General features: G+C 43.3%; 1 protein-coding gene across 2 annotated transcripts in view; it reads left to right on the forward strand.

The window, feature by feature from the left end:
• Positions 1-541: 541 nt before the first annotated feature.
• Positions 542-8,314, forward strand: part of ankfn1b (ankyrin repeat and fibronectin type III domain containing 1b) — a 237,809-nt gene continuing 230,036 nt past the window's right edge. Inside the window, exon 1 of one of the 2 annotated variants that reach the window (XM_083787093.1) lies at positions 542-616. The gene's annotated coding sequence lies outside the window, so the exon portion shown is untranslated. Of the gene's footprint in view, positions 617-654; positions 824-8,314 lie in introns of those variants that run through there. The other variant, XM_083787092.1, reaches the window with a different exon arrangement.

Consider the following 8,314-nt stretch of genomic DNA (forward strand, 5'->3'; position numbering starts at 1 on the left):
TTATGTGAGGTCGGATATCTCCATAATGCCGGTGTCACTCGGTTCGTTTGAACCGAGAGGTCCCAGGGGATTAAAGCTGTGACGGCAGAGTTGTGACATTAATAATGAGAGCATGGGGAGTACAGCCCATTAATGACTAATTAAGGCTAATTGTTATGATGCGAGTCGACTTGGCTTGTAATTGAATCATGACGGAGCATCTCTGGTGGAAGAAAACGTGTTTTGCTAATACTTACGGTAAAGCCAGTGCTTTTTTAAAACTTTTGGACAAGATTAATAACATTGCGACCCGTAACCAAGGGGGTTTTCAATAGCTAGAGAGCGTGTTTTCAGCGAGGCGGGGCAATGCATCCTTTGATAGACGGTACCGCGGGCACAAAGAATAATGAATGGGGAAAGCAGGGCGGAGAAAGTTGGAGCAGCAGACGTCGTTAAAGCCGTCACAGACACAGTGCCTAAACTTCGTCTCTAGCAGAGGTCGAGGACCAGACTGTACGTTCTGGCTTCATGTGCTACACGTATTTGGAGGAATAATACACTGTTCTTTCTGTGGGGGAAAGGCCCAGGGACATTCCCCGCACGGGCTGGATACTAGGAAGACTTCTTTGTTGAGAAGGTAGGAATGTGAATGGACGCATCCTTGTACGCTGCTTTCGGAATCTTTTCTCAACACTCATGTGCACTTGTTCTGAGTTGGTGGTATTATCAACACAATGCGGCCCCAACTCAAGACCCTTGTACATGTTTTCGTGTCCACGTTGAAACGGTAGGCTTAGCGTGCCACAAACAAAACAGAAGAAGTTGCAACTCAAGTCAACTTTTGGTGAGTGTATTCTTTTTCAAAGGCCAGTTGTCTGTGCGCCGTACACACTGTTGTCATGACAATGCTACGGAAACCCAGCGCATGGCACGTTGGACACACAAAAGAGAGAAGCTTGCTAGTGTACAACTTTGCTTTACAACTTTCTTTTTGTCCACGCAGCTCTCGAAAACATTGACACAATCTAAACAATATGTCTAGCTGTCACGGTTTACGATGGTGTAGCTATGCTGCATACTATAGTATAGTGATTTGTTGTGGTATATATGTAGCCTATGCCTATCTGACGTGTAAACTATGTTCTTTACTACATTCTGCAGAAGAGTCTCTAGATTAGAAACGGGTATGAATTTCTCATTCAAAATAACTATTTGGCGGCTGCCTGCTACTACTACTAGGTTACTACAATACAAGTACATACAAATAAACACAACTGACAAAGTAAATATCCTCAGTGTTCACTGCTCTGACAATGTTCAAATGTAACCAAATGGACACGGGTCCATTTGGTTACATGTGAAGGCTCCTACACTGTCAGAGTTAATGAGCACTCAGGATTTTACAATGTAGGCTAATTGACATTGCTTTAAGACTAAAGAAGATAGCTTGTAACAGTATTGGAGTTAAATAGGCCAGTGGAATATGTGGAAACTGTTAAGGTGTGTCCTGTGTTTATATGACACAGATTGGGACCCTGCTAGTCAGGAAAGGGATGCTTTTAGGCGGCCCTTTGCTGTTTTATGGCCAACACACATGTGGAAATGACCAGCTTCCACAATAGACACAGGGAAAAAAAGTCAGAATGAGCAAACAATTGTGTTGAAGGAAAAGGAAAACTGAGAATAGTGTGTGTGTGTGTGTGTGTGTGTGCACACGCGCGCACGCTTGCATGTGCATTTAAGAGAGAACAGTAAAAACGATTGCAGTCAGTGCACTTCTTTTCCATTTTGTTAAACTGTGAAATGTTCAATGTGCATTTTGTGTGTATTTGTAAAGACACACTCATACAACATCTCATCCTCTTTGTATGTTCATGACATCCTAACTGTGTGTGTGTGTGTGTGTGTGTGTGTGTGTGTGTGTGTGTACCTGCCTGCGTGCGTGCGTGCATGCATGCGCGTGTGTGTGTGTGTGTGTGTGTGTGTGTGTGTGTGTGCCTGCGTGCGTGGGTGGGTGCATGCGTGCGTGCGTGTGTGTGTGTGTGTGTGTGTGTGTGTACAGGGTCACGGCCACTCTACATAACCATGACCTCATGCGAGGGCAGGATGGGATAGACAAGGACACAAGTGGGGGGGGGGGCTTCCTTTGTTACCCAGCAATACATGATATCTCACACACACACACACACACACACACACTCACACACACACACACACACACACACACACACACACACACACACACACACACACACACACACACACACACACACACACACACACACACACACACACACACACACACACACACACACCTTCACCTCCAATGCAATGAGTACTGAGAGTAATGAGCAGGATGTTAGTGGAGTGCTCTTATCTGCTGAGTCGGAGGATTTCTTACTCAAACCTTGTACAGGCCAGGGGAAATCATTCGCAAAATTCAGTCAACACTCAACAGTGTGCATAAATATTGCATCCAGCTGGACATAAGTCATTATCTGTCCTACAATGCTGAGCCAGGAGAATGGGCAAATGCCAGTGCACGGTAAAACACCTACACGCACCTTCCGACGCCAGGGAAAAAATCCTTGCTGTTCGGACAGGCTTTCTGAACTAGTTCAGTCACATCTCCCTTTGCGAACAAATCTTGGGTCATCGGACGGAGCTTGCATTGGGCTCCATATTACCGCTCAGAATTGTACTGGGCATCCACACTCGCCAGGCAGAAAAGGGTGGATGAGTATTGAGTGTTGCACTCTTGGAATGGCTTTCCTGACATGCAGCAGGGTCACAATCTGGCTCATATGAACTCAGGACCATATAATATCTGTTACCTCATATCCTATAGAATATATAGACCCCCTTTACATTGAGCCCACATAAAGCTATAAAGCTGCCTGTATAGAGAACAAAATGCCCAAGAGAGGTTTCCAGATTTGTGCATCAGTAGTCCCCCTTCTGTTTTTCGCATTGCCCGTGGAAATGGAAAAAGGTAGATATGATGCTAAATGTCACTGCTCTTAAGGAACAGTAAATCACTTTTAATGTTGGAAGTCAGTGCATGACTGATAAGTCATAATCTGCATCCCGTCTGCCTCTCTGTTGGGGCACGTAGTGATGTCTCCTTAACTTAGCAGGACCCGCAGGGCACAGCAACACACACACACACGCGCGCGCGCACACACACACACACACACACACACACACACACACACACACACACACACACACACACACACACACACACACACACACACACACACACACACACACACACACACACACACATAAAACAAATGCACAGGGGGAGCAAATGAAAACATGAAAGATACATCTGTTTCTTATACATGTTTGATAAGTTGGGCTGGCAGTTGCTTATCACAGTCACAGGCCCATGTTACATCACAGATCAGTATGCATGACTAGGAATTGGCTGAGGCATGAACTGAGATGATTTGGACAAGGGAGAGTGTGGTTATAAATGTGTTATAAATGTATGCAATGGATGCAGGTTAGTTCGTTTTTTGAGGGGCGCTATTCAGCTATAGTGTAGATTTTTGTCCTAACACAAACATTAAATGCCATTGACAATGAACAGTGTGTGTGTGTGTGTTAGGGCTTTAAGCAACTAGTCGACTATTCAACTAGTCGACTAGTAAATCCACTAGTCGACATTTTTGGTACTAGTTGACTAGTTGATAAGAAGAAAAACAAACCCTTTTTTCCTTTTTTTGATTTTGTAGGCCTCAAGATCAGGTAGATTATAGTTATAGTCACCAATGTACACCGTTTTTAAATGTACAAATATATATATATTTTTGTACATAATAGGTAGTTATACAACTAGTCGACTAGTAAACTAGGCAACTAGTCAACTAGTAAAAATGCCCTAGTATATATATATATATATATATATATATATAATATATATAGGACGGCATCCTTTCCTTTGGAGGGCATACGTTAATTGGTTATACATACATACTAACAGTCCGACAGGCATTAGTCCGACAACACCGTCACTCCCGACATGTGAGGCTGGTTACAACTAACCTGTATGGCGTCTCTCTTGACAAACGTATGACGCCGAGAGGCTAAAGCGGGGAAACGTTTTACCTGTCAGACTCGCTGCTTTAGTCGTTGTCTGCATGATAATCACTGCTCCAGGCCAGGGTACTGCTTTTGTTATATTTTATTATTACAGTTAAAACATTACCATAGTGAATCACAGCATAGTAAAAAGCGATTGCGGTCAACGAAGTTGGACCTTCCCCGTTCACCCCCTCTCTCCTTGCGAACAGCTGACTTTACTATGAGTGACGTAGGCTAGTAGCACGCAAACACCATGTGACCCATATAGCTGTCACCAACATAACCTGTGGTTGGGTTAAAACTCACCTGTGGCTCCTGACATGCGTGGCAGGTTAAAACAAACCCGTTGCAGGGTAAAACTAACCCGCAGCTTCCCTGTGAGGTTAGGGTTAGGTTAGGGTTTTGATATAAGGGGTCGGTATGTTAGTACACACATGCACCCCTTTCTTTGACATTGACCATGCGACACAAATGTCTCGCAGAGTTCTGCCAATCAGTCAAGTCGACAGGTGATTATTACCGGTATGTCATATCTTATCATCCAGGTGTATCAACCTCTTCTATAATCTATACTGATACTTGCCATTGCTAATGCATGTGTCTCTCGCGTCTTTTCCAAATTGCCTATTGCGGAAAAGTTCCATTATAGCTTTTAGGTGGGATTAGTATCTATGGGGTTATACGCAAGATCATCCTTTCCAGAATTACAACAAAAGCCCTTTGCCTCGTCCTTCCACAGTAACGCACCACAACAATACGGGTATGCAGGGCATCCAAATATTGAGGTCTCACTCAATCTATGTCTGCAATCTAGATGAAGCGTCTCCTAGGAAAAGTAAATGTCATCATATCGTGCAAGGTGGCACCCTCTTTCGCGTGCTACCCTCAGTCGTGTAATAAGCTCTGGCTGATGCTGTGAGTTATGTGCCCTCTAGCATTTGTCTGTCTCCTTCTTACGTATGCCAGACCGTCATGGGAAGACGGAAGCAGACTGCTGGGCGAGCGCTGCCGCTTTGGCATGGGGGGTCAGATCAACATATGGAATTAATTCTGTACTGGCCATATATGGAGAGTGTCTTGAGTGTACAGGGTTTGATGAGGTCAGTCAGATCAACATAATGGAATGTCAGAACAGGAAGCACGGGTGGGGAAGAACGTGTTCTGACATGTCACGTGACGTCACGTCAGTGTGGAGCTATGATAGTGTTTCTGACATTCAGACATTGAGTTAATTATAGTTTGATGTGTTGATCTGACCCCCCCATGCCAAAACGCCAGCGCTTGCCCAGCAGTCTGCCGTCACCCAGGCGGATGCGTGCACACGACCCCTTCTCGCCCTCAGGGCGTCTTACTGCTTATAAGTCACATTAGTTGCGATTTTATTTAGGGTGGGCTTGTTTCTATGTACAGTTGCTTAGTTGGGCTTGTTTCCTAATGTTTAAACCAGGGTTTCTCAAATATTTTCATGTCAAGGATCCCCAAATTATTATGTATTTGGACAAGGATCCCCAATCCGAAAATATTTTCTGCCAGCGACCCCAATACAAGATTTGTCTAGTTAAAATGTTTCAAAGATATTCCTAAAATGTATTTTCTTTTCAAGATTTATTTTAAATAGCAGTTCTAGCTCACAACGCTTTGCGAATTCGCCACACATTCCGAGCTTGCAGGTCGGCTATTTTCAAATAGCCAATGTACGTAAAACAGATTTTGATGCTACGGTATTAATAGCTTGGGGTCCTTTGCTGGCAGTGCACTGGAAAACTAGGTTAACTGGAATGCAAGGTGTTATTTTCTGGAAATTTTCCCACAACATTTGGCCTCTAGTAGTACTATTTATTGGAGTCACAATTACTCTAGTCAAAAGAGCACATTGTGAGCTTGCAGATGTACAGCCTCATGTGTACTGTATAGGGCTGTAAAACAGAAGTTGATGCTATACTGGTGTTCCTCTGTGTCAGACATCATGATCATGTAGCCTAGTCGGCGCTTCTATTGGGCTTGTTTTTTGTAGACCTGGCTGCTTGTTTCTCTCGCAGAATCTTGCAACACCCAAAATAGAATCAGCATCACCTTGAGACGCTGCTGAGGCTGCTCACCTTTCACACAGTCTCTCGGGTTCAAATTGACAATACTGTATCCTTTCAGCAGATGTTCCACCTCATTACCAAGCAGGCTTGGGGTGAGAGAGGTGTCACCACCCGTGCGCTGCGGCTGTGGATTATTCTTTGCCCAATTACTTGGAATTAACATGGGTAATAATATAAATCATATCCGTGGAATGTGTTCCATCGCTTGGAGACGCTCTAAAAGGCGTTGGTAGAGAAACTGCATTGAGGAAGAGGAGGGGGATGGTGTTCTGGCAGAGCAGAGGTGTAAAGTACAATTACTTTATTATTGTACTTAAGTACATTTCTGGGGTATTTATTTACACAATTTCACAAATATTGTACTTTTACTTCACTACAATATTTTGACAACATTAGTTACTTGTTACATTTGTAGATTTTGATTATTATTACAAAACATACATTACCACTTAAACCCTGTAAGTACATCTGTGCCATTTGAAAATAGACGATCTACAAGCTCATATGGTGAGCTTGAAGATATAAATATGAATATTTTTAGGCATTTCAAAAGTGGGACATTCTGCGTAGTGAGTACTTTCTACTGTTGGTACTTTAAGTACATTTTGATGCCAATACCTTTGTACTATTACTCAAGTACATTTTGAATTCCGGGCTTTTACTTACAAAGTATTTCTAATCTATGACCTGACGAAGATAATAATAATAATAATAATAATAATACATCTTTATTTGTATAGCACCTTTTAAGAACGAGTCACAAAGTGCTTTAACAGAGAGACCTATATAAAAACATAGCAAGGAGGCACACAATAGAATAAAATACATTGTCAATAATACACAAAATCACAACAATAACAGAATAAAAAAATAAAAAAATCACAAATCACATGGGTAGAGGGTTGAATGCAGCTTTGTAAAAATGAGTCTTAAGGAGTGATTTAAAACGCGGCACAGACTCGGCTAGCCTGATCTCTAGGGGCAAGGCATTCCAATCCAGAGAGTCGGTGCACGGATAGCGAATGCCCGGTCGCCTACAGTTTTTTTGCAGCCTGATTTTTTTGATAGAAGGGCTGTGCCGGATGAACGTAGGTCACGGGCTGGCTCGTAGGGGACGAGTAGGTCAGATAATTATGTAGGAAGGAGCGAGTCCGGATCTAGCTTTGAAGGTGAATTAAAGTATTTTGAAATGTATTCTGTATGAGACAGGCAGCCATTGTAGGGTGGCCAGGATAGGGGTGATGTGATCGTATTTTCTTTTTTTTTGTATGAGTTGTAACCGGATGATGTAACTGAAACATCGAAACGTTGTGGCTTTCAACCTGTACCCTGTTAATAAAGTAAGAGCCTAAATTGTCTGAGCTGCTCCAGTGCTTCCTTCTCTCATGATACCTGTCCTACTTCTGAGATGCACCAGACTGGCCTGCCATAGGCTAGAGGCGCGGTTGGAACTCCCTTCTGTATTTCTAATCTATATTGCAGTATTGATACTTTTACTTAAGTAAAACAAATTGAGTACTTTTTCCACCACTGTTGATGCAGCTGTTTAGCAGTAGATGTGCAGGGCAAGTGTGTGCGACTGAGCGTGCAAGGATGCATCCACCTTCAGATAATAAATTACATCCATTCCACAAATCAGAGGCAAAAAGCAACCACATTTGGGAACAGTGGATCAACTGAGCAGGCTCAGTGAGTCAGACACAGCCCATTTGTGGCTGCAAATTGAACATGAGAATCTTTTTCTTTCATGGCGGGAGCAGCGCAGGTGAGCACGGGATGTTCCGCCACACTCATTCCCTTCATCACATCTTTATTTTCAAATGTCAAAGGAGGGGACTTGGCGGTCGGAAACAATTCATGAACACGTACGGGACAAGCCTGAGAACAACAGAGGAGCTCAGGCCTTAATGCTGCTAGTGTCATAAATCACATGGACTTGAGGACAGCTTTGAAATACAAAACCTTCAAAGATCTGAGCGGGCTACATGGGCCATATAGTGAAAGACCCCCAAACAATGAAAGAAAGCTCTATTCCCTCTGTGTGTGTGTGTGTGTGTGTGTGTGTGTGTGTGTGTGTGTGTGTGTGTGTGTGTGTTAAGGCTGTACCCTAGCCCTTTTTTTAGGACTCGAACTTCGGCAGGAATTTTCGAGCG

The sequence above is a fragment of the Protomyctophum parallelum genome (genome assembly GCF_964188405.1).
Source record: "Protomyctophum parallelum genome assembly, chromosome: 17".
In the NCBI taxonomy this organism is placed as follows: Eukaryota; Metazoa; Chordata; class Actinopteri; order Myctophiformes; family Myctophidae; genus Protomyctophum; species Protomyctophum parallelum.